This window comes from Peromyscus eremicus, chromosome 2 (assembly GCF_949786415.1).
Source record: "Peromyscus eremicus chromosome 2, PerEre_H2_v1, whole genome shotgun sequence".
Lineage (NCBI taxonomy): Eukaryota > Metazoa > Chordata > Mammalia > Rodentia > Cricetidae > Peromyscus > Peromyscus eremicus.
The window spans coordinates 113,947,316-113,971,304 of record NC_081417.1 but is presented as its reverse complement, the minus strand read 5'-3'; the positions used below and the strand labels follow the sequence as shown (position 1 = coordinate 113,971,304).

General features: G+C 43.6%; 1 pseudogene; it reads left to right on the top strand.

Moving 5' to 3' along the window:
- The first annotated feature begins 665 nt into the window (after nucleotides 1-665).
- On the top strand, nucleotides 666-20,366 carry LOC131904832 (BCL2/adenovirus E1B 19 kDa protein-interacting protein 3-like; annotated as a pseudogene).
- The last annotated feature ends 3,623 nt before the right edge of the window (nucleotides 20,367-23,989 follow it).

Here is a 23,989-nt window from a genome sequence, read left to right as displayed (position 1 = left end):
GCAGTGAGACAAGGCAAGCATATCGAAGGAACACAAACAGGAAACACACCAAAGTGTCCTTATTTTCAGATCGTATGGTTATATACATAGGAGCCCTGAGAGGTGCCACTAGAAAACTCTTAGAGCTGATGAACAGTTTCATCGGAGTGGTAGTATACAACAGTGCCATACAAAACCCAGGAAGCTTCCTGTAAACCAACAACAAACATCCTAAGAAGGGGCTAAGGAAAGCCTTCCTAGTCTCAATTGACTCAAAAAAAGGGGCAGGGGATACAGCTAAGCAAAGAATGAAAGAACTCTACAGTGAAAACTTTAAAACACTGAACAATTGAAGAAGACACTAGAGGATGGAAAGACCTCCCTTGCATATGGATGGGAAGAAGGAATAGAGTAAAAATGGCTCCGTTAGCCGAAGCAATCTACAGATTCAGTAAAACATCGTCAAAATCCTCATATGGTCGGGAAGATAGTTTGCTCAGTAAAGCAGTTGCCTTGGAAGCACAAAGACCTGAGTTCAAACCCTAGAACCCATGTGAAAGAGCTGGGTGTAGTGGTGCACACCTGTAATCCCATCCCTGGGAAAGCAGAGCCAGGCAGACCCCTAGGGCCCTACTTGGTGAGGTCCAGGTCAGCGAGAGGCTCTGGAGCTATGGAGAGGGAGGGCAATGATCACAAAGAGGGTGAATCTGATCATGCTTCGAAGGATGGAGCAGCAGGAAGAAGAGGGACGAGAGACAAGGTGAAAGGCTTCATGGGTGAATGGCTGGTTGGAGGCTTCCGACCTTTCTTTGTGCCATGGACCTGGTTGTCTGTACAGTGACACCTGCTGTACTCTTCTCCGTGTAATGCTTTAATTTTTTTTTGAGACAGAGACCAAGTATTGAGGCTAATAGTCAACTAACTACGTAGCTGAGGATGGCTTTGAACTCCTGATCTTCCTGAGTGCTGGAATTACAGGTGTGCACTGTAGTGCCTAGCTAGCATGTTTTTAAATGGATGTAACAAAATTACAAAGGGAGCCTTGTATATGTCTTTTTTGTCTTGTGTGTAGCTTACACACAGCTATGACATAGGAATACCCCGAATGTGTGAGATAGTGACTGGTGTGCTTCTCCATTAATGCCTTAAACACGAGATCCAGTGTTAAGAATTCAATGGCCATAAATGATATTCCTGCAATACCTTTGAGGCACAATGGAAATGTCTATGGCAAAATCACATGTACTGTAACTGTCAGAAGGGCTCATTGTCTATACTTACAATTGAAGAAGATGCTAAATTTCAATAGGAATCAGTAAAAATAAAGATAGAAATTATCCCCACTGAGTTCACATTGTCAAAAGTCTTTGGACTCTACTTAAGAAGCTCTGGTCTAGGATAAGCCCTAAAACTTTGTATTTATGTGCCAGCCCTTTGGTGCAGGGAATGTTAGGGAACAAACAGTAGCAGTACTTGTAAGATAATAGTAACTGTAATAGCTCTGAGCACTCAGTGTGTGCCAAGAACTCTGTACATGACATCGTGAGGCCAAGAGCAAGGTAGCTCTTCACAGTAGAAAACTGGCTTACCCCACAGACTGGGCAAATAGTCAAGAATGGAAACACAGCTCATATTTGAAATGTACTGGGCACTCCTGGAAAGGAGGTAGATGAGTTAGGCTCTGTTTGAATTCTGAAATGACTGAATTGGCTCTACCATTCTGTAACTTTTGGAAAGCCATTAGTATTTAAAATATTGAATCACAGCTTTGTCACTTATGTGAATATATTTTAAATAGTATTCGTAAGAATATAGTGCACGGTAACCTACTCTACAGCTTGCATGAAATATGTATAAAATTATAAATTTGGGGGAAGTTATTAACCTGGTTAAAGTGAATTTTACAGTATTTTTGTACTTTGAGAACTCCAACTTTTTATTATGGTTTTTTTTTTTTTTTCATCCTGCCTCTAAGTACTCCTCAGATTGATGAAGGTGCCTTTTCAGGAGCAGCAGGTTAGTGGTGAAATCTCCCAAGCCTTCTCTGTAGCTCTCCCTTCTACAGCTGGATTACAAGCCCTTGAAAGACAAAGAACAGATCTAGCATATAATTTGTTTTTGTCACAGCACCTAAGAGTATGTGCATTTTGATACATGAGTTATAATTTGTAAAGATTCGTTTTCTTTTTTCTATTTTGGTTTTTCGAGACAGGGTTTCTCTGGGTAGCCTTGGCTGTCCTGAAACTCTCTCTGTAGACCAGGATGGCCTCGAACTCATAGAAATCCAACTGCCTCCACCTGCCTCCACCTGCCTCTGCCTCCCAAGTGCTTGAATTAAAAGTATGAGCCAAGAAATTCATTTTCAATCAAGCCTCTAAGACTTCCTCCTCTTAAACCCCATGTGGCCATGGTTGACCTGGAACTATGTAGACCAGACTGACCTCAGACTTGCAGCAACCCCTGCCGTGGCTGGGGAGTAGGAATGACAGCACGCATCCGTACTTCTATCCCTTTCCATGGCTAGTGCCCTGAGGTTTGCTACTGCACGCGGGCAATGCTTGAGCTGAGTGCTATGGAGTAAAGATCAGTTAAGTGCAGAGGGCAGCTGAGGCGGGCAGCTGAGGCAGCCGGCTAACCTGAGCAGAGGAGGTGAGGGGAAGCTTTGCAGATGTTTTTGGTGGGAACTCTGGGAAGAGTGGCAGAAAAAGAGCTGGAAGGTGAGGGAAGGAGAGACAACCTCCTGGGGATGGCTGGGCATTCACTTGGTGTTCCACAGAAGAAAATGGAGACAGCAGAGAGAGACTTGATGAATTGCTGTGTTTAGGAGCTCTGCCCAACGGCCCACTCCAGAGTGCTTACCAACTGATGGTGGGCTCCAATGAGAGTTAGGAGCAAGGAATGTGTTCCTTTCTGACCGAGAAGTCTATAAAACGAAATCGGAGTGGGTGTTCATTTATTTTGGCTCCATCCAGAGGCTGTGCCAGTGTGGAATAATCCCAATGAAAAAGCTGTCTTTTACTTTTTATTTATTTTTTTAACCTAAGAAGTAATAGCATTTACTGAGCAACTCCTAAGTGCAGTCTTGATGCTGATGCCAGTGAAATATTATTATTGTTGCTCTCATTATCATGGTTATTAGCAGCTAAGGTCAAGTCAGTATATTTACTCAACAGGCACCAGGCTGAAAATCTTATAGGTATGAACTCGTTTATCTGACAGCTCTCTGAGGTAAGCACTTTTATTTTCCTCATTTTACAAATATTGAAACTAAGGCATGAAGAAGCTGATTAACTCATTCAGGGCCACTTAGTAAGAAGCAGAGCTGAGATTCCAGGTCATACATGTATCACTGTTTAGTCGTATGGAAGAATGTAGCGATTGGCATGGTGAGTACCTGTCATATATATACCAGAAGCCCCTACAGTTTTGGCTCCAGAGTTTTCTTTTTCGCTCCCTCACTAACTTACTAAAACACTGATCCTTTTAACCTATATGGAGGGTGTACAAAAATATTCACTTTTCCCCCTTGTGGTGGTTTGAATAGGAATGGCCCCCACACACTCATGGTTTTGAATTCCTGGCACTATTAGGAGGTGTGGCCTTGTTGGAGTAGGTGTGGCTTTGTTGGAGGAAGTTTGTCACTGAGAGTGGGCATTTAAGTCTCAGATGCTCAAGCCAGGCCCGGTGTGGCATTCACTTCCTTCTGCCTGCTGATCCAGAAGTAGAACTCTTAGCTCCTTCTCCAGCACCATGTCTGCTTACATGCCTCCATGCTTTCCACCATAACTATAATGGACTAAACCTCTAAAACTGTAAGCCAGCCTCAATTAAATGTTTTCCTTTATAAGAGTTGCTGTGGTCATGGTGTCTCTTCACAGCAATAAAAACCCTAAGACACCCATCTCTCATCATTATTCTTAGGCTTTTTGTGTTAAGAGTGTGTTATATGACATGAAACATAAAAGAAAAAATTCACTTTTCTAAATAATTTGTCTAAGTAATTTGGTGACTAATGGATCATTAAAAGGTTTTTGAAAGTCCTACATTCAAGGGAAGGAGAGAAAGGAATCAGTATTGAGAGCTCTTAGTTGCCGAGGGATGCACTGGAAATGCTCTGTATGCTCACTCATTGCTCTCAACAACCAGTGTGTAGTGACCATCACCTGAGTTTGAGGTCAGATCTCTGAGGCTAAGAAAATTCAATCAACTTCCCAACTAGGAAGAGTAGAGCCCAAGACCATGGCATCAGAAATGCCTCTGGCTGGCTTCCCCACAGTCCCAGGAACCCTGTCAGTAAAGCATTTGATCCCAGGAAATCTCCAGCTTGGGAGTTCAAATAAGAAGGGGATGATGCCAAGGAATTTACTAAGGTTGAGTTTTGCTGGCGGACTCCACTCTTTTATTCCAAACCATTTCCTGAAGAGCACAGCTGTTTCCTCCTCTGAATCCTCGGTGGCTAAGTTAAGCAGCATTTGCCCGAATGCTAATCTTGAGATTATGTGTCTCTTAATCAATTTGGCTGTAATTAGGTTGAGCTTACAAATTGTCATTCCAGGAATAATGATTGTCTTTAGAGGCGGTAAGAAAAGCATTGGCATTGCTCTTTGCTGCCTCATGCCCCTACGGCAGCCATCCCTTCCTGCCATGGGGGCAGAGGAGGCGGGGCACAGGACAGGGCTCTGACATCATGCTTCAGGCAGGCAACCAGTGAGAGTGTGGTAGTGTTGCTGAGGACATTGCATTGGTTTAAGGCTGGCTTCGTTGTGCTTGCTTCTCTGGTTTGACTCTGTTTGACACAAAAGAATGACATTTGTATCATCTCCCCCTCCCCCACTGGCTTAACATGGTGTGTTGAAAGATTAATGAACATATTCTTCTCAGTTGTGTCTTCATTTATATAACTTCTTTCATCTGAGAAGCTCAAGTCATTTTGTAATTACTGCCTCTGTCTTAATATGTGAGATGGGGGAAAGTCGTTCTTATTCTCACCAATACTATGTACATCCTGTGGAGGGAGATGACGTTTCCGGCATTCACCATTGTAACCTAGTTCCTATCTCAGGATGCACAAGAAATAGCCATTATTGGTACCTTCTTCCCACCTCAAATGAGTCAAGAATTTAGGGTTCATAGTAGCCACAGTCTAGATCGGCATCCTCTAACTCATCCCTTCTCTTTGTTTTCCCAGCACCCCTGGCAATTGAAAAAAAAAAAAAAAAGCAAAAAGCAAAAAATCATCTTAAATTCAGTCTTGAGTTCTTTTTGTTAATGCTAATGTTTGTGGCATCATCGACTTAGCTGTCTAAACTTGTAACCAATGCTTATAATTTCAAGTCTGTTGGAGTCCCTGCCTTCTGGAATCTTCTGTTCCTCCTGATTAGCCTTCTTGTATGCACCAGGGAAGAAATGGAAGACAACCTCTTTGGATGTGAAGAAGATAACCTCTTTTTATGGGTATGGATTGAGAAAGATACAGAGAGTTGGCTGTGAGATACTTTCATGGGATGCTTCTCCATCAGGAGTGTTCTAAGTGGAAAGGATACAGAGGTGTCCAAAAAGACCTCCATCTGGCCCCTCTCCCAACAGCATGTTCAAGTCCAGGGCTAAGTGATCTTTTATTTTGGTGCTTGGTTAGTTTCTTGATGAAGTAGTGTAAATCCATGCAATGGTTTCTAGTGCTTTCTCTTGCCTTTGTCTTATCCAGTCTCTCTTTATCCCATACTCTACCCACTAAGTCTCTCTTCTCAATCTCTGGACCTTATGATGTAAGATAATCAAAGAGTTCACATCCTTAGGATATAGCAAAAGCTGGAAGATCGAGTGTATGGCCTAATCAGAAATTGAAGACCCCCCGCCAAAAGAAACTTTTGGAAAAGAAATGACCTTTCCTTCTGGACTTTACTATGAGATAGATATAAGATGTAAGATAGTTTTCAGCTATGTCAAGGATCAACATGGAGGAGAGGCGTTGCTGAGAAAGAGGGGTCTTTTTGTGACATTGTTTTAGGTCCAGTAAACCATGTCAGAAGCTGCATAATCTAATGAAGGTCCTTGTTTATATGAGTTTGGGCTGAGTTTTCTGTCTTCAGATCTGCAGGTGGTGATTCTGAAGGGAAGACATACAGGAAGGCATGAAAACAGCCAAGTACTCGAAAGAGACAGGGTAGAGGAATTGCTTGAATGTTCTGCTTGGGTAGAAGTTTCAGGTGGTGAAATTCCAGACCAACATAAAAAATAACGTAACTTTGGGAACTCTTAGCAAGAGATTCAGCATTGGAAAAATTAACCCTCAGGGGAAAATATGGCAGAAGAAACACCTCGTCCCCGGGTTAAAAGCATCCTGGGATGGTCCAAAGATGGTTTATGGTAAATGGTCTGGCTCACCTCTGAGTACACACAGATTGTAGTGGGAGGGCTTCCAATGAGCTTGCTTGTTTCTTTTGAGACATGAGCTCACTCTGTAGCACAGGGATCCCTGCTTATGCTCCCTGCGTGTTGAGGTTAAAGGCATATGCAGCCACTCTTGGCTTGTTTAGTTTGAATTCCTATGAGAATGTAGCTATTTACTTAATATTTCTTTAAAAAAATTATTATTTTTCAAAAATGTATTTTTTAAAATTTATTTATTTATTTATTTATTTATTTATTTATTTATTTATTTATCTATCTATTTATTTATGTGCCTGACTCTCTCTTTCTATGTGTGTGTGTGTGTGTGTGTGTGTGTGTGTGTGTGCGCACACACGCGCACACGTGCACACCACAGCACCTGTGTAGAGGTCAGAAGACAAGTTACAGGAGTCGGTTTCTCCCACCGTGTTGGTCCTGGCACCCAAATTCAGGCTGTAAACCTTAGCAACAAGCGCCTTCCCTTGCTGAGTCACCTCACAGGCTCCAGTTAGTGTTATTGTTCTGTGTATACTATGAGCAGTTACTCTTTGATAGGCCTTGCAATCAATTTTGTGGTTTGGGCATCATCGTTCTTTGAACAGAAGAGGAATACATCACCTGTTACAAAGGATGAGACTTGTTTTCTAAGAGTTTGCTTCTTTTTGTAAATAAAATGTGTGAAAAGAGAGATGTAAAGTGATGATAAAAAAATCATAAACTTCAGAGTTGAATACTAGAATTTCAATTTCAGGACTTCTATGCTGTTGTGGTTTGAATTAGAAATGTCCTTCACAGAGTGTGGTCTCTGGACATTTGCTCCCCAGTTAGTGGCACTTTTTGGGGAGATTTAAAAGACATGACCTTGCTGGAGGAAGTGAGTCCCTGGAGGTGGGTGTTGAGAGTTTAGAGCCTCACACCACTTCCAGGTCACTCTCTCTGCTTCATGCTTGCTGTTGGGACTGTGAGTTCTCAGCTTCCTGCTCCAACCGCCATGACGGCTGCCATGCTTCCTCACCATGACGGTCTCTGGAACTGTAAACCATGATAAACTCTCTTCTTAACATTGCCTCACCTTGGCGTTTTATTGTAGAAGCATAAAAACAATCTACTGACAGTTGTGTGAGTTAAATGGGATGATACAGTTAAAGGACTTGACAAGAGTCATAAATGCTAGCTACTCTGGTATTCACTTTTTTTTGGTTTTTCGAGACAGGTTCTCTGTGTAGTTTTGGTGCCTGTCCTGTATGCTGGCCTTGAACTCACAGAGATCCACTGAGCGCTGGAATTAAATTCGTCACCACCGCCCGGCTTCTGGTATTAACTTTTGTCAGTAAATAATTCTTGGGATTCAGAAACTGGCATTTATAACATCAAGGTAGGCCAGGTATAGAGGCACACACCTTTAATCCCAGAACTTGGGAAGCAGGGGCAGGCAGATCTCTGTGAGTTTGAGGCCAGCCTGGTCTACATAGTGTGTTCTAGGACAGCCAGGGCTACATAAGTGAGACACTATCTTGGAAAAAAAACAAAAACAAAACCTGAACAACCAAAACATTGAGGTAAAAGTCTATACCTGCTTTTGTCAATCCTCAGATTTTATCAAACAAATTTTGATCACTTTCATGGTTTTGTTAGAGGGAGGAAAAAAAACCCATTCCCTGCTGGTACTAGAAGACACTGTTTTGTCATTTGCCATTCTAGTGAGACCATGGAAACCACAGAATCATTAGCCTGCAGGTTTCCCGTTAGATTACAGTGAATGTCCAGTCACTGTATAGCCCAGCGTTTCTCAGTAAACCTAGAAAAGAGCTGTCAGTTTTTAAACAGCTCTTGAGTTTGGACTCTTATCTTTTGGTGCTCTTACACTATCACCTAATCCCCTGTCCCCATTTTTGTTTAATCAGTGGACTTTTCTTGAGTCCTGTTATACAAAAGGAAAGAAAGAAAAGGAAAAAAAAAAGAAATCCCCCTTTCCACTACACCAAGTTTCCAAGTAAATAATGCATACCCCCCACACCCCGAATACCGTATTAATGACTCCATGATCTTTAGGGATATTGCCTGTTTTAAAGCATCCATTATATATCTCTGTCACTGAACTCACGATCCCCCACTTTATCTCATTCAGAACCCATGGATGAACACCATCTGGCCCTGGTGATTTACTGCCCGAAGTCCCTCAAGTTACTCTATACCTTTGTCCTCAGAGACGGAAGAAGCTCTGTCAAGGCCATTCTCTGCTTTGCCATAAAACGTGTCCTTGGAACAAGAATTTCCCTATTGTCTTCTTCAATAAATACTGATTCCAGCCCTCATTTAGTGGCTCTTCTTCATCATCCTATTTAATATGCCCCTCTGCTGATGAACACTCCTGCCATGGCAGACACGTTCCCCTTCCCCAATGCCATGGACTCTTTATTGCCATAATTATTTATCTTGGTGTTTCTGCATGTTTTCCCCATGATCTCTCTGACCTCCTTGAAGTATTAATTGGTAGAACTTGAGTCCCCATTAGAGTGTGTGACCCACAGTGAATGCTCATTTTTCAAGAGTGCTTTGAAAACAGCGAACGTTGATTTTTCTGTTATAAAATAAAATGTACTATACCTAGGAAATACAGACAATTACAAAAATAGAGGAGAGTATATTTTTATAAACAAAGAGAGTATACTGCTCTTGCAGAGGACATAAGTCTGGTTCCCAGCATTCACACTGAGCAGCTTACAATCACCTGTAACTCCAGCTCCAGGAATCCTACGCCCTCTTCTGGCCTCCATGGGCACCTGCACTCACATCTGCATACATTTATACATGATAAAATAATAAAATAAAATAAAAGTTGTGTGTAGATGATGTACCTACCTACCTCTTTCTTTGTTTTCCTGGGACATGACTGATCTGATTTTCCTCTCTTCTGGTTCTTTATTTCTTATGTGTTATGCTGTGGGGCTGCTGAGAAATAGCACTATGTATATACTTCAGGCATATTTCAATCTCCTCACCCAGCATTTTGGAGGATGTATTACCAGATGTGTTTTTCAGGGAGGCCAGGTGTCATAGCTGCTGGATGCTATGGGGCTCGAACCCTAAACACTCACTTCCCCGCAGCTTCTCTGTCTTTCCTTCCTCTGTGTCCATCCCTGCTTCCCTCTGGACACTAGGCACTGTGATACAGACAATCTTGTTGTCAGACAATATAACCGGACATGACCTCTTACTATTTGAACTAGTCAGTGAACCTCCCTGAACTTCCTGCCTCTCATGTTGATGATGGGTAACAATAGTCTGTTCTTCCTAAACATTTCTTAGGTTTTTAAAAAAATAGGATCCAGGGATTTAAACTCAGGCCCTCGTGCTTGTACAGCATCCCTATTAGCTTTAATTGTCAGCTAGACATAGAAATCACCTAACAGGAGAGCTTCAGTGGGGAATTCCCTAGATGAAATTGGCCAGTGGGCATATCTGTGTGGGATTGTCTGGATGGTTCATTGACGTAGAGGGCCAAGCCCACTGTGGGTGTTACCATTCCCTGGGCAGTTGGTCCAGGGCTGAATAAGGAAGCTAGTTAAGCATAAGGACGCATGAGCCATCAAGCAGCAGTCTCCCATGGTTTCTGTGGCACTTTCTTGGCTGTGAGTGAGTTCCTGGGTTAAAGGTCATGGTGTACAGAATAGCAAGCAGGCCTGCCTTCACATGGCTTCCCTTACTTCTCTCAGAGAGATGGACTATGACCTGGAAGTGTAAGCCAAATAAATCCTTGCCTACCTCCACTTGCTTTGGTCACGGTATGAAACTCAGACATGCAACATGCTTTCTTATGTGCTGAGCAATCTTCCCTGACCTTTTACTGTTTCTTTCTCTTTTTCTAATTTAAAATTTTAAAGTAAGAAATTGATTTTTAAGGAATGATTGAGGAGAATGGAATCCAGTCTGATAAAACCTAACAATAAACGTTCAAAGTTTGCCCTCTTGAAGGCCTGTGCACTTTTGTCTGTCCAATCTCTCAGCCTCTCAGCTTATTAGCTACTGTGGGTCAAAAAGCACAACACACATGCATACCACATGTAAAGTGAGGTGGGAGATCTGAGCAACACTTGAGACAACGATGAGGAAAACACATCTGAAAAGAGGAAGGCTTTGTGTTGACATCACGGCAGCAAAGGCATGCAGAGGGAGGGGCTTGATTCTCCTCAGAGACTAGGAAATAGAGAAAGGGGTCTCTCAGCTGGCTTTCTCATGTTTTATTTAGTCTGGGACCCCAATCCACGGACCCACATTCAGGATGAGTCTTCCTCCCTCAGATAATCTTCTCGGGAGGTATGCCTCCTGAGGATTCTAAATCCAGTCAAGTTGACCATGAAGAGCAATGGTCACACTCTCGCTAAGCCTCAGTTTCTTAACTATCAAATAGAGCTAATAATAGCATCTGTCACACACATCACTGGGGTGTGGGATAACAAGTGTGAGAGTGCAAGCAGGTCATTGAGCACAGCGCCAGACACACGATCTGGGACTCCATGCTTAGTAACCATGTTTATGCTTACCTTCCTACTATAGCTGTGGGCCCTTTAAGGATGAAGCCTGCTTTTCCTGGATGCTTTATTGTGCTTAGCACGATGCCTGGTTCCACAGTTGGCGCTCAGGAAATGTCTGTTGAATACAAGCATAAGTCATGTAGATAAATATGATCAAATAATGGCTTTTTCTTTTGCTCTAAAATGCACTGTGTTTACTGCATTTGGGGCTGCTTAAAACCACTGGCCCTGTGGGTTTCCCTCGCTGGCACAAACACTTGAAGCAGTGTGTAGATGAGGCCCACTATGTTGCCATCGCTCTGGAATTTGGAAAATTACAAGCAGAACTAAAGAACACTATTAGAATTATTTATTCTTTCTATGCCTCTTTATTGCATTCGTTGGGGGGGGGGAAATTATCTATTCTTATTCAATAAGGAGATTGCATTGCATATTCATGTAGAAAGAATTTCACCCATTTGTGGAAGTTTTTCTCAGATCTCGCCTCATGCTAGATGTCAGGCAACGCCTCATTTGGAGAGACCAAAAGCAACATGAGCCCTGTGACTTACAGCAACACAAAGTTTTCTGAATATCCCTGCTCAGAAGAAAATGGAAAGGACATTTGTAAAACCTAGAGATTCATCCTTCTAAACAGCCTCCTATCTAGAAAATATATGTAGTCATTTGTCTGACTTAATAAGAGGACCAGGCAAGTTTCACTTATCTTAATTTGGCCTGTAATGAATATACCAGATGAGATTTTGCTATGAAATGTGGCCGCTCTTTCATTAGCACGTGAGATAATTGCCCTCCTGGAATGGACCGACTTTATTATTTGGTGCCTAACTTAATCCTGACATGATCTAGACATTCCTTGGAAGTGAATTATGGTGGGAAGGGAGATGCTGGAAATGTGGGACACTGAGATTTCATGGATGTCCATATGTGGGGAAGGCTTCAGAGAGGCACACCGGAGCCTGCAGGGACAACTTGAGAGAGATGATGTCATTTACTTGCCAGAATCTGAAATTCTGCTTTCTGGATCTCCATTCCTTCTACCTGGAGTTGTGTGTATTTGTGTGTGTGTGTGTGTGTGTGTGTGCATGTGTGTATGTGTGTGTGTGTGTTTGTTTGTATGTGTGTTTGTGTGTGTGCATGTGTGTAGTGTCTGCGGTGTGTGTTGTAGGGAGGGGTTCAAGAGAGTTCAGAACTTGGGAGATAGCCTGGTTCAGAGTAGAGCTGGCTAACTAGGCTAGAAGACTGTTTTGTGTAGTCCATGAAATAAGAATTATTTTTGTATTTTCAAAAGGAAAAAATCACCAAATCCCATAATGAGGGAAAATCACATAACTTCATATCTTTAAATTTTTTTCAAGATTTATTTTTACTTTCTGTGTATATTCATATTTTATCCACATGTGAGTATGTACATCATATATGTGCCTGGTGCCCACAGAGGTCAGAAGAGGGTATCAGATCTCCTGGAATAGGAGATACAAATGGTTGTGAGCCATCATGTGGGTACTGGGAATCCAATCTAGGTCGTCTGGAATAACAACTCTTAACCACTGAGCCATCTCTTTAGCCTACGTAACTTTAAAGTTCATTACCCATACATAAAACCCCAGTGGTCACAAACACATCCATTACTTTGTGTGCGGCCTATCACTGCCTTTTGCTACGATGGTAGAAGCGAGCCATTGTGGTAGAGACTGAATAGCTCATGTTGTCTAAATATTTACAAAAAATTATACTGACCCCTGGTGTACAGGAAGGGCAATCAAAAGCCATGGGGTTCCTCTTGGGTTTAAATTCCATTTCTTCTGGTAACTAACTCTTTAACTCAGTCAAGCTGCCTCTCATTCAGTCATTCAATAACACTGATTAAGCTCTTACTGGTTCCCAGAGACTATGCTTGACATTTATGACAAACAGATGTCTGCACAGGATGGTCAGCCAGCCAGATCTAGTTTGTTGTCCTCTGGAGAAAAGGAAATTAGTATTTGAAGTGCCGGCACATAGTACTTGCTCAATAAATGATTTTTGAAAGCCCACAGAGAAGGGAGTAGGGGGTAGAGAAAGGAGATGCAGAAGCCTGAACTAATGGCTACCATCATGGCAGAAGCCTGAACTAATGGCTACCATCATGTCAGAAGCCTGAGCTAATGGCTACCATCATGGCAGAAGCCTGAACTAATGGCTACCATCATGGCAGAAGATTGAACTATTGGCTACTGGGGCCTAGATCATTTCTCTGGTGGTGGGAAGGTTTAGGGTTTTGGAGAGAGAGAGAAGCACTGGAAGGTTGGGTAGGGTAGCTGTCCTGGTCTGAACAAAAATTGTCCCCATAGACTCATTGGGAGTGACATTTTTGGAGGTGTGGCCTTGTTGGAATAGGTATGCCCTTGTTGGAAGAAGTGTGTCACTAGGGGGTGGGCTTTGAGGTTTTAGAAGCTCAAGCCGGAACCTAGAGGCTCACTCTCTCCTGCTGCCTTTGGATCTGGATATAGACTCACAGCTCCTTCTCCAGCACCATCTTTGCCTGCATGCTACCCATGCTTCCTGCCATGATGAGAATGGACTAAACCTCTGAAACTGTAAGCAGCCACCCCAATTAAATGCTTTTCTTTGTGAGAGTTGCCATGGTCACGGTGTCTCTTCACAGCAATAGGAACCCTGACTGAGGCAGTAGCAGAGACAAACAACTTCATTCCAGGTCTGTTTTGTTCAGATCTGAAGTTCTATGAGGTCCAGTTTGCATTGGCACGTTATCCTTTGCTAACATTCTTTGTTAAAAATGCTAACATTTGGCCAGGAAGATGACTCAGTGGGTAAAGGTGCTTGCCACCAAGCCTGATGACCTGAGTTTGTTCCCTGGAACCTACGTGGTAGAAGGAGTGAATCAACGTGCAAGCTCTCCTCTAACTGCCACATGCGCAGTGGAGTGCACATCTGCATGAACACACATACGGGATAATGTGATGAAACTTTTGAAAAGAGGGTAACATTTTTTGTGTTTGCTCTTCTAAAGTGTTTTTATACTTTTACAGATAGTATCTCTCCTTTTTTCTTTCCTTCTCTTCCTTTTCTTCCTCCCTCTCTCCCTCCCTCCCTCCCTCCCTCCCTACCTCTCTCCCTCGCTTCCTCCCTCGCTTCCTCCCTCTCCTCCCTCCCTCCCTCCCTCCCTCCCTCCCTCCCTTCCACTCATTTTAAAAAGCTAGAATCTCATTGTGTAGCCCAGGCTCTCTTGAAACTCTCAATTCTGCTTCTGCCTTCTTGGTGCTGGGATGGCAGGGCTGCTCCACTATGTCTGGCTTCCCACAGACTTTGCTCAAGGTCAAATTGCTAGTAAGTGATGGAAGCAACGTTTTCAGTTGCCCTGAGACACGATGAGACCACTTCTCAAAGATCCCCTAAGGTCTAGGCTGTTTGGATGTGTTATCAGAGTCCTAGAATTCTCCACAGAGCCCGTTAGCCAAGAGCTTTCATTTTATGATAATCCTTGAAAGGAAGGGGAAAAGGCAATAAAGACATCTGCTGGGCACTCAAGTGTTGCTTTAGCTGGTCCTGGTCTATTCTGTCATGTTTGGGACTTGCATCTAGCTTTGAGTTGAATGGTTCTCGTGGGCTCACAAGCAAAGAACGGAAGCATATTTAACAGGAAAATGATGTGCTGATACCACAGGAAGCTCAGGTTATACGGCTGCACACTCTGGGGACAAAGGTTTCCCAGCAATTCAGAAAGAACAGTAGTGAGGCCTGGAGGTCTCTCTGTAGCACAATGGAGTCCGAGCCTGCCTCACAGGCCTTGGGCAGGGTTAGGACAACAAGCTGGTTTTAGAAAACCACAGCCACTCAAATTGGCTTGCATTTAATTTATAATTTGCTTCAGTTTTATGAATTATATACTAAGAGATATATATATAGATATATATATCTATATATCTATATATATATATAGAGAGAGAGATTTTTATATATAAAGGGATTTTTTAGTCTACAAATTTAAAGCCAAGTTTTACCATATTTTTTTTTTTTTTGTTTTTTTCGAGACAGGGTTTCTCTGTGTAGCTTTGCGCCTTTCCTGGAGCTCACTTGGTAGTCCAGGCTGGCCTTGAACTCACAGAGATCCACCTGGCTCTGCCTCCCGAGTGCTGGGATTAAAGGCATGCGCCACCATCGCCTGGCGTGAAGTTTTACCATATTTTTAAGTAACATTATGATAAACATAATTTTAGTTGGTGGTGTTCCAGATAACTCTTTATTATTATGTATGCTTGCCTTAGTTCATAATTTAATGCTTTGTCAAATGGGCATATTCTCTAAATTCTTCCCTGAGTATTCAGAAGGTTGGCCTGGAACTGGAGTGAAGGCTGGAGATTCTTGCCATTTGCCTGTGGATGTTGGGTGCTTCTGTGGATGAGATTACTTTTCCATGCCCAGGAAGGTGAAAAGATACGGCTTTCCAACGTGGTTACGTGATGACCCCACTTCACTCTGATGTGATTTCAGATTACACATTTCCATTTCTCTGATTTTTGCTTGTCAATGAGATACCATTTTATCAGAGCCTGATGCCCCTGCTACTGTCTTCAGGATAGTTTTGGGTTCTTACTTACTCTTTGAGGGTGGGCATCTTTCTTTCTTTGCTCAGTCAGAAGTTCTCCACCAGGGCCGTTTTGCCCTGGGGACCTTTGACAAGGTGTGAGACATTTCCAGTTGTGACTGGGGGTGTGGTGGGGAGCCACTGCTGGCATACACAGGACAGAGAATGAAGCCAAATGTCAATGAAGAGAACACTCGGAAACTCTCAGTTCCAAAATGGTGTCCTTCAGGGGTAAGGACTCAGAAGTCCTTGTTGTGCAGATAAGAAGGTCACTGGCATGTGTCAGGGGCTATGTCGGGCTTTGTCAGCACCACCAAGGCCCCTCTTATTTCTTTCCACTATACTTTTCTTGGCCTTCATTCCAAACAGGTGGTTGTTAGTATTTTCCTGGGTGTGTGACAGGGCTAATGAATAACCTTATGAAGGGCAAGTCATTAAGAGCACATAAGGGCTGCCCGAGAGCCAGATACGGTCTTGCTGGAGCCACATTGCTCTCAGTGTCCCTACCGTATGTCACTTAGTCAAGCTGCCACCGTCGCCCCTGCACAGCATCAACAATGCAAGGAAGGAGGGCACTCCCTGCCACTCTGACCTCCGCAGTTCCTGAGTGAAGCTACCCATCAACAGCAGTCGTGTCAACGATAATGGCAACGGGAAGAATGGAGGGCTGGAACATATCCCTTCCTCATCCTCCATCCACAATGGAACATGGAGAAGATCCTTCAGGATGCATAGCGGGAGTTAGGCCAGAGCAGCTCAAGAGGCAGCTCTCCCTGTGATAGCCCTTCACCACAAGAAGATGGGCAGATCGTGTTTGACATGGAGATGCAAACCAGTGGGGACCAGAGTGCTCAGTCAGAAGAAGTTAGAGAAGGAGAGAAAGAAGCTGAGGCTTTAGAGAAAAGTGCAGACTGGGTATCGGACTGGTGCAATAGATGGGAAAAATCCCACCCAAAGAGTTCCATCTCAGATACCCTAAATGTGCTGTGACTCTAAGCATGAGGAAGAGTAGATCCATGAAGAAAGGGGGCATTGTTGTGGAATATTTGTACACTGTGTGAAGACGTATTGCTGTGATTGGTTTAATAAAGTGTGGCCAATAGCTAGACAGGAGGTGTAGGCGGGACTTCCAGACAGAGAGGATAATTGAGGGCAGAGGAGACATCAATGAGACATGGAGGAAGTTGGACATATACAACGAAAGAAAGGTAAAAAGCCACACGGCAAAACATGGATTAATAAAAGCAGGTTAATTTAAGTTATAAATTAAGTTATAAGAGCTTGTCCCCCACTAGGGACAAGCCTAAGCTATAAGCCAAGCTTTAATAATTAAGAATAAGTCTCCATGTCATTATTTGTGAGCCCCCACTAGGGACAAGCCTAAGCTATAAGCCAAGCTTTAATAATTAAGAATAAGTCTCCATGTCATTATTTGTGAGCCGGCAGCCCAAAGGGAAGTCCGCTACAGGGCATTTTCTCTGCAGAGTTCCTAAAGGTCCTTAACCCGGCTCTCTTCCTTTCTCACATGTGGGCTTGGGGGTTGGATATCTATACTGGAAGACAACTGCACACATCCATACACAAAATTTTTAAAAAATTAAAAATTATTTAAAAGGGGATTGGATTTCTTTCCAGCCTGGTAGCCTACAGGTTTGGAATTTAATTTAATAAAACGTGTCATTTCTTGTATACTAGTATGTGGGAATATATACATATATATCCTCCTCCAATACTGATGATTAAATCCAGGGCTTTGTGCCTGCTAGGGGAAATGCTGTACCCTGAGCTGCAGTTCCAGACTTTGGTTTCTTGAGATGATCTCACTCTGTACCCTAGGCTGACCTCAGCCTCCAGTCTCCATCTTCTGAGGGGTGGGATTACAGGTGTACACCCCCACACCCAGCTAGAGCGACACATTTTAGGCATTCCCGTTTAAAAGTTTATGTATTAGTATTTAAAATAGTGTTTAACAAGACCTAGGATGAATAGCCTAGAAGACAGGCACTATTAAGCTGGTTAGATGAGGAAAGGAAGATTCAGAGCAATACAGCATTTAATTTAGATTGTTTAGACTGTAAATAAGAAAGCCAGGATGTGAAGGTCACTCAGAATCACTTCAAAACCCCAAACCAAGACCGATTTTCTTCAGGAGTGTTTGAGACCTGCATCATTCACAGGCTGGCTTTTGCTTCTGAAGACTGCTCTATCTTCCCCTTGAGTACTGCTGAGGAGTTTGCTAACATGAGCACCTACCATGTCCGGAGATGTTAAGCTTACTGAGATGGCTGCTGAGTGTTACTTCTCATCTCCTCAGCAGTGGCTAAATGTGTTGAAGGGTTTCTTGGAATCACTGAGGCAGAGCCATATTCAATTAACTATGTGGGTGGATGGGAGTGTGTGGGGGGAGATGGTCTACACATCCCATCCCACCTGCTGCACACTAGGGGGCATTCCAAGATGAGTAAGGTGCCCCCTGGCTATCTGTTTCTGTCCTTCAGGATTCCACGGCATTCCCAAGGTCCCTAGAAGCTTTCTGCTCATCTCAGCTTCCCGTTCTTCCCTACCTCTGAAGCCCCACACAGAGACAGGGAAATGTACACAGAAGACCAGACACAGCCTGCTGTGGATTAGGGCTCTCCCTGATCTGGCCTAGCTCTCTTAGCACGGGAGGTTCCTCGAGAACAGTGTGTGGAGAGTCACGTCTCTGCAGGGCCCCCTGCAGCAGGCTCTCAAGGAGGATTTTTCTATCAGAGGGTTAAAGAAATCAATAAATGAGCCACAGTATATTTGTGTTTCTTTTAAAACATTTAAATTACACTTGTGTATTTATTTATTTATTTATTTATTTGTTTATTTACTTATTTACTTATGCGTGCACCACAGCACATGTGTGGAGGTCAGGGGACAACTTTTGGGAATTGGTTCTCTCTTTCCACCATGTGGGTTCTCGGTATTGAACTCAGGTCATCAGGCTTGTTGGCAAGTGCCTTTTCCTACAGGGCCATCTTGCCTGACTTTGTACTGAAGATCGTGCAAATAGATACCAGGTCCCCAAACTGAGCAGAGAATGCCCATCACAAGGGTGTGCAAGGCGTGCTGGAGAGCTGCAATCCTGTCGGTTCTGTCTGACCAGTGTGCCTCACCATCTGTGGTAAAATAGTTTGACAGAGTTCCACCAAGCTCCAGTCACCATCAGGAGGCATCAACCCTCTGCATCCAAGCAGTCGCTCTAATCTGAATGTTCCATATTTTCTCAATGTATTTTCCTATTTTTTTTCTATGACAAGGAGGAAGAACGCAATGACAAGATCCCTGTCCTTTGTGGTTACATGTTTCAGGTGCCTGCTGCTGCATAAAAACAACTCAAACTTGGTGCCATAAAACACCAGCTATTTGTTCTTGTTGGTTTTTTCTAAATATAAAATACTGTTATTGCATAATGTGTGAGAAATAAGTTCATCATGGAACTAATTATAAGAGAAATACATTTGTTAAATAATTATCATGTGTATACGACATATATTTATTTATTTTCATATTTAATTTTATGTGTTTATCATTTGTGCACCATGTGCATGCAGTACCCAAGGAGGCCAGAAGAGGGTGTCAGATCCCCTGGAGTTGGAGTTACAGACAGTTGTGAGCTACCGCGGTGGTGCTGGGAGTCAAACCCAGGTCCTCAGCAAGAGCAGCAGGTGCTCTCAACCACTAAGCTATCTGTCCAGCCCCACCAGCCATTTCTTTATGCATCCAGAGTCTACCACATTTATGGTGTCCTTGGACGTCTGCCTACCACAGCAAGCATGTGTTAGCTCTGTTTCTTGTTGTCAGGGAGATTCATCTGGCAGGTCTGTATGTCTACTGTCTGGTATTTGGTCAGAGATGAGGGGCATCAGCTCGGACTAAAGGGTAGAGCCATCTGTATGGCCTCTCCGTGTGCCTTGGATCCCAAAGGGAGTGTTGTAAAACCAATGATTTCAGAAGATCATATGGAAATGGAATACGGTAGTTGTGCGGTATTGCTTCCATGCCACAAGCATGTACAGAGTCCATGGGCATGAGTGGAAGGAATGGCAAAAGACCTACGGTTATAGTATGTTAAACAAGTCACAATCCTGCCTCAGCCTCCCCTGTGGTGGCATTACAGGGATGCAGGCCCGTTCTCGGTCAGATACTTGTTGAAGGAAATATTTGTCTGGTGAATCTAATTCCATGTAGAACCGAATTATACCTGTGAACACTATCGGAGACAGATCTCAAACTCTGAATGAGTTGGGTGGGTGAAAGTCTAGCACAAGCATTGTAGATGGAGGGGAGGGTCTACACCAAGGTACAGAAAGTTTCCAGAGAATGGTTATATAGCCAGAGTACAGAACACGTGCAGAGGAGAGGGAGATAGGTGGAGACAGATCGCAGAGGGGTCTGGGGTCCACACTACCAACTTCCTGAGAGAGCTGCTTAGATACTGTGGAATTGACAAGATTAGGGAGACATTTTAGAGAGAGTCTTGTGTCTGCAGTAGAGACGACAGAGAAGGGTATGGAGAGTGAGAAGCTGCCGACTGTGGTCCAGGTAAAAGCTGAGGAGAGTAACTGGGGTCTGCGGCTTCCCATGCTGGAGTCTCACTCACTGATTTTCGTGTTGCTGTTTTTTTCTTTTTCCTCCTTATAATCCATGGCAATCTGAATTCCTACTCCTTCTATTTGTAAGAATCTGATGTCATCTGCAATGCATGAGTTTGTAACTCACCGACATACCCAGGGCTGTTCAGCACACAGTCTCTGTGGCGAGGCTCCCTGGACCTCGGCTCCCTGGACCTCGGCTCTCTGGACCTCGGCTTCCTGGACCTCGGCTCCCTGGACCTCCGGGGCTGATGATGAGACACACACGTGGAGATGAAGCTGCAGCCATCAGTCACCTTGGCTTGGGTTTTGCAAGGAGATGGAATCTGATTCCTGCCTTGCGTGTGTTCACAGCAGCATGACATATTTGTACAACAGTGCTCTCTCTGGAGCACCAGGCACTTCCTAAACATCATCTCTGGATAGTTGTGAAAACTGGGCCAGTGGAATCCCCAGGTTTCCAGAGTAGCTGAGGTGACAAGCCGTTTCTGCTTCTCCTCCTGTTATAAAATGAGGAGGAGCAGGGAGGCAGCTAGGCACCAGGACTTGAGCTTGAATCCCCAGAACACACTTAAAAAAAAAAAAAAAAAAAAGACAGGGCTGGTACCCATAATCCCAGTGTTGGCAGGCAGAGGCAGGAGGATTCTAGGAGCTCCCCAGCCAGCTAGCCTAACTGAAATGGAGCTTTGAGTTCAGTGAGATACTCTGTCTCAAGAGAATAAAGCAGAGAATGACAGAAGGAGATGCACAAAGATCTTTCACGGATGCATGTAAGTGTACACACACACACACACACACACACACACACACACACACACACACACACGAGAAAATTGTCAAAGACTGATCTCCTTTAGGACTGGAGGAAACTCTCAGCTCCTTCCTGTTGATGTGGGGACAGCCATGGCTCTTCTTGTGTCATTGACTAGGAAAGCAGGGAAGGCAGAATGAGGCCCACGCAGCTGCCCGCCACGGGCAGGGCAGGGGAAAGCCGGCTCACACACACTTGGTGTAAACGGCTCAGGTGCTTACCATCTTCAGTGTCTAAAGCAAATGTTTCTTGTTTAGTGTGTGTTAAAGAAAATTGAGAAGATTGAACTTCTAAGAATTCCTTCAGTTCCCTTCAATAAAAATATATGGAACACCTATAATTCTGAAAGCCCCATTTATAGCGAATGACCACCCTATTCCCAGGGAGCTCATGTCCTGGGGCCAGGAAGACAACCCACAGGCGGCGACTATAACAGAGATATTATAACCCTTACATGGAACCCGTTGCTAGGTGTTGTGTTTGGGGGAATAGATAGCAGAGTAAGGAGGATGAGTAGCCTGCAGGGTGTGGTTGAGTAGTCTCCAGGGTGTGGTTGAGTAGTCTCCAGGGTGTGGTTGAGTAGTCTCCAGGGTGTGGTTGAGTAGTCTCCAGGGTGTGGTTGAGTAGTCTCCAGGGTGTGGTTGAGAAGTCTCCAGGGTGTGGTTGAGTAGTCTCTCGAGGGTGTCTTTACTGGGGTGGTCACTGTGTGATCCATAAAAGATCTGTTTTCAAATTGGAACACACCAGCTGGCACTCAGTAGGATGTTGAGTTTAGGGCCAGCTAGGAAAGCAGACTGAGACTCCCTCTTCCTCTCCCCCAACACACATACTTTACCATTATCAATCCCCAAAATTTTGTTTCATTCTTGGCTTAGCCTATCATATTTGAATAAAGAAATCTTGATTTTTTTTTTTAGTCATTTATATTGCTAAATCTAGTTTCCCTATTCATTTTTTTGTTCATACCAAAATACATGTATTGTATTAATGACAATGCTCCTCATTTATACCTTCAGTCATATTGATAAATAATGCAAATAAAGCAAATAAAGTCACTGTTCTGATAGTGATTCTATGTAGCAAAAGACAGACTATATTTGCAGTTCCGGGGATGGAACCTGAGGTCACTTGCATGTAACACAGGTGCTCTAGACCCCACACAGACTTTGAACATACATGTAACACAGGTGCTCTAGACCCCACACAGACTCTGAACATACATGTAACTCAGGTGCTCTAGACCCTACACAGACTTTGAACAAGTTATTTTGCCGAGTAAGATGTATTCCTAGAGGGGAAGAGCCTGGAGCTCCTGAGAACCTATCCCAAGGGGTGGTTAACCATGTCAGAACCTCAGGAAAACCTCTGAGAAGATGCCATTATTGAAGCCAGGACCTGAATACTTAGCAAGGCAGAGGGGTGAGATGGGAAGACCATACAAAATAGAGGAAATGGCCTGTACGTAAGGGAGTTGTGGACTCTCAGGAACATGATCTCTGCTCCAGGGCTGAGCTGGGGTATGCAATAGACTGAATGAAGAGGTCAGATAACACAAGGCCTCTACCATGTACATCATTTGCAAAATGAAGGTGAAAAATATCACATCGCATCTTGCTTGAGTAGGTACTGACTGAATGAATGCTGGCCGTCAGCCACATGAGTGGGGATTATATTAACTATTACATCATCACATATTAAAGCACAGGTTAGGGGCATCATCAAAGACAGTTGGAAGTTGGTGCTCTTGGTTTGTCTTGTGGGTGGTAAGCATGTGTGGGTGGCAGGTAGTTACCTGGGTTGGTCATTAAGGTCTTTAGGGGAGGGCTAGTTTTCCCTATTGACCGTAGAGCCCTAACACATATCCCTCCTTTAGATGGTAGAATGTCAGGAGAAAGAATGTGAAATCACAGATGGACAGACACGGTTTAAGTGTTAAGTCCGACGCTCACTAGCGTGGTGACTAGGTGGCACCTCTCCGGGCCTCAATGATGTTATCTGGAAAGTGGGGCTAACAATGCTATTCCTTCTCAGAAGGCTGATAGGATAGTCAAATGAAACGATACTTGGAAAATTTTGTTTAAGGTCGGAAGTGTCTCAGTTGGCTTTGTTTTTGTTTGTGGATGGGAAACACACTTCAAAAGAGCCCCTTCTTCGTGCGTTCTCTAGCCCAAGTCCTCTCTATTGTGACCACAAGGGTTCCAAACATTCCCCAGCTGGTGTGCTAATGTAATACTTCCTTCCATTCTAGGAGGAAGACTCATATTGGGATGTTAATTAATTGTGATGCTCTGATATGGAAGTTGAAAACAAACAGACCCAGAGGACCCTGTGGTTAGACCCTGGGTCTCACTTTCACATGGGGGTCTCTTTAGACAGAAACAGGCCAGTCTGATCTCCCCCACATTACTGCAATTATTAACTACTGCTTCTAAAATCTATCGAGTTATCATTATTGTTATTATTCTGAAACTCAACCCCATTTCCATGTCGTAAAGATAAACCAAATCTCATTTCAATTAGTTGCAGCAGGAGGGAATGAACTTTAAACAGACATTTAATTTCTGAAAAAAAAATTAGGAAGTTCTTCATGGAAATGTTATGGCATTTTGAAACAGATTAATAGTTCAGTGTGAACACATCCACCCTGCAGCTAAATGATGGCTGCGTGATGAGGAGGAGGCAGGTTCAGTGAGCAAAACCAGTGGCTGCCACTGGCTAGGAGCTTATCAAATAGTCTTTGTTTTATGACTTTCCAGTACGATTCTTTCTTTTTTTAAGTCACTTTATAGATTGAGTTACTGGTCTCACATTATGAGTATATTTTATTTATTGAGAGAAAGTAGTTGACTTTCAAGGTGACAATAAAATTTAGCAAAATCTCCCCAAATCTGTGAAAAGACATAAATTCTCCCCCCAAAGGCTCAGCTCTCAAGATGATGACCTGTAGTCTGGAAGGGGTGGGTGTGCGTGGCTGGGCGCTAGGGGTGTTCCCTACCGCTGGTTCAGATGGCTTATTCTCTTCCTTTCTTGAATTAACATTCATATCCAAGAGGGTGCCCACTTT